Source organism: Hippocampus comes, unplaced genomic scaffold, assembly GCF_001891065.2.
Source record: "Hippocampus comes isolate QL1 unplaced genomic scaffold, H_comes_QL1_v1.1 scaffold122, whole genome shotgun sequence".
NCBI lineage: Eukaryota > Metazoa > Chordata > Actinopteri > Syngnathiformes > Syngnathidae > Hippocampus > Hippocampus comes.
In genome coordinates this window covers 3,202,140-3,205,386 of record NW_017842059.1, presented here as the reverse complement: position 1 = coordinate 3,205,386, position 3,247 = coordinate 3,202,140, and the positions used below count along the sequence as shown (strand labels likewise).

The 3,247-nt window shown below is 39.3% G+C and overlaps 1 protein-coding gene across 1 annotated transcript in view; it reads right to left on the bottom strand.

The window, feature by feature from the left end:
• ecel1 (endothelin converting enzyme-like 1) overlaps positions 1–3,247 on the bottom strand; it is a 54,154-nt gene that overhangs the window by 29,395 nt on the left and 21,512 nt on the right. The window lies entirely within an intron of this gene.

Sequence of the window (3,247 nt, the reverse complement as noted above, 5' to 3'; positions counted from 1 at the left end):
CAGCATGTCTATGTCCCTTACTGGTCAACAAGTTATTGTAAATAGGAGACAGGTTAAATCTGATACCTCCTTCACGGTTCAGAGAGGGTGAAAATTTTTTAACAAAAATCGCTTCCTTAACACTGGGCGAGGAATGTGCCTTGCTCATTCACATTGAAGGTGTTAGGTCCTATTCTTGCCTTTTGGTCACTTTTCCTAACCAAATGGCTTGAGCTGCAGGAAGGAGGGAAAATGCTAGATTGCTCTTTAATAACTCATGAACTTTTACTAGACAACTGAATGTGACATCGAATTTAGCTGGTCTGGAGTGTGTTTTTGGACTTTTTTTTTTTTTTTTTTTTTTAGAATTGATATAGCAGGCCATACAAATCACCAGTCGGAACCGGATTTTTCTTTATCAAAAAGATCGATACTACAAAGTCTATATGCTCTCGTGTGGATTACACAAGCTTCAATGACTTCACTGTCAAGAATAGGTATTCACTTCCCTTATTGGATTCAGCCTTTGCATCACTACAATCCGCAACGATTTTCACAAAATTAGACTTACGCAGCGCTTGCCCCTTGATAAGGATGAGTGGAAGACTGCTTTCAAGTCGCCCTTGGGGCATTTCCAAAACTTGGTCCTGTCGTTTGGTCTGACCAACGCAACTGCAGTATTCCAGAGTTTTATTAATGATGTACTTTGTGATTTGCTCAATGTCGTTTTTTCGTGGACCTCTATTTTAACTTTCTCCCGGGATCTAAAGGAACACCAACGTGTACGCATAATTTTATGTCTTTTAAAAATAAACTATATGTTAAGGCCAAAAAATGTGAGTTCCACTTCGAGTCAGTTCAGTTTTTAGGTGTCATCATAGAGAAGGGAAAGATGAGAGTTGATCCCTCAAAGACGCAAGCCATGGTGAAATGGTCCACACCCACCACCGGAAAACAGCGATTTCTAGGGTTCATCAACTTTTACCGCCGTTCCATTATAGTCAAGGAGCTGCCCCTCAAACATGACTTACTTCTATTAAGACCCCATTTAAATGGAACTTGAGTGCTGAGACCGCATTTCATGACCTGTTCTGAATCACCCAAACCCAGGAATTCCCTCCATCGTGGAAGTGGATGCTCTCGTTGACTCAGCCCAGCCGAAGTAAACTACGACGTGGGAAATCGAATACTTTTGGCAATGTGCAGCTGAAACATGTAGCCTTTAACATAACATTTTTTAGAACATTATAATAATTATGGCCTATACACTATATGTTTTTTTTTGGGGGGGGGTGATGGACAATCTGCCCCCCGTGATGCAGCCCAAGCTTTTGTCCTTAAAGTCAAGTGAAAAATGTGGGCGTGGGCTGGATTCATCTGATTAATTATCATGATTACACAAACGTGAGATTAATCCAAAAACTGTGTTTCGACTATCAGGGCAGATAGAACACATCGAAAAGAGAATATTTGCCTTTTTTTTCTCTTTGTTTTTTTACTTTTACTTTTATACTTTAAGTAGTTTTACATTTTAAGTAAAAAGCTGCAGTTGACACTTCAACTTCTACTGAAGTCTTTTTAAATCCCAATATGCTATGTTTTTCTTCTTTCTTCTTTCTACCCACAATCTTGCTGCTGTAGGCTGTAAATTTCCCCAGTGTGGGACAAATAAAGGATATCTTATCTTATCTATATTTCTACTTGAGTAACTAAGATAAATACTTTTGACACTTCTGCAGTCACGGTGTACAAAATCATATGCATGACCAAAAGACAAGCATGACACTTCTTTGGAGTTCATTTCAAAGATCTGTAAACTGAATAATCTCGATAATCTCCCTGATCCTACGCTGGTTCTTGTTGTTTTCAGTGTGAATGATTCTGGCCCTTTTCTAGTCCGTAATGTGGTTTTTCCTCTTGAGTCACGCCTTCATTGAACATCAGCTGATAAAGACAAGTCGCACACCATCATGTGACACTCTGAAGAAGGTGAAAGACTTCCGCACAAACTTAAAAAAAAGAAAAGAAACTTGTCTGAGATAAAATTTATTAACAGAATTTATTATCTGTCTACTGTTGACATAGCAGAAAACAGAATGCTACAGGGTAAAAACACAAACCAAAGAGGCCGATGTCAACACGATAGTTCAGCCTGAGAGGGTAATCGGGAGAGTTTGGAGGGGTCTCAATTCTGCTAAAACGAAAAATCCATTATTGCAGTGATGCTATGCTGGACATTAGGCTAGTGGACCAGGATGTTATGGTTCTGGCAGTTCATCCAGAACATGTTTGGAATTACTTTTTCCAATAATTGGTACATAAAACAGGCAAACTCATTTGCTGCCAAATCAAATGAGCAGTTTAATTTCCCACCTTTCTATGCAAAGGCCAAACATGTTTAGTGCATTTGGTAAAGGATGACTTCTGCTGGCTGATTAGAACAGCTTGACAGATTTGTCAGAGATGCTACGATACATTAGGGGGCTCCATGACCAAGCTTTGTAGATGAGTAGCTCTAACAGCTGACACATTTCATTTTTCTGCTTGTGCTAGTGAAGTGACATTGTGGCACTAATCCCTCAAACCTTCCCAAATCATGTCCTTCATCCAGTAAAAAAGATAAAAAAGGAATTGAAAAAAAAATCACATTGACTGGGGTCAGTCAATGAGTATCCTGCACTTGTGGAGTCGTGGTACATGTTGCTACTTTTCGGGCAGACGGTGCAGGTGCAATTTCTATCAATGGCCTAATCTCGCATTTAAAAAAAAAAAAAAGGTATCTGCCATAATAACTGTGCCGTACAAATGCATGCAAGTGCCTCACTGTAGCAGCCAATGATGGGAAAACCGTTAACACACTCATCCAAAATCTGAGATCATAAATTACATGGTGTAGGTACGTCAGAAAAAAAATTACATATAAATAGAACATATAATTGAAATTTGAGACGGGAATAATATCAGCTGTTAATTTGTTGCTTATATTTTAGCACAAAGATCATTTCAAGCATAATTAAGTCTCAATATAAGTTACCGTATACAAATATTAGGATAAGCAGTTTGGAAAATGGATGGATAGCACGACCATTTCTTGCAAGAGGTCAAGTGGACCTCTTGCGAAAGAGACTCATATAAGAGTCTCATTCGTACACTACGCCCATGTTTGGACTTCCTGAATGGATTAGTGCGTGTGTGTGTGTGTGTGTGTGTGTGTGTGCGTGTGTGTGCGTGTGTGTGCGTGTGTGTGTGTGTGTGTGTGTGTGTGTGT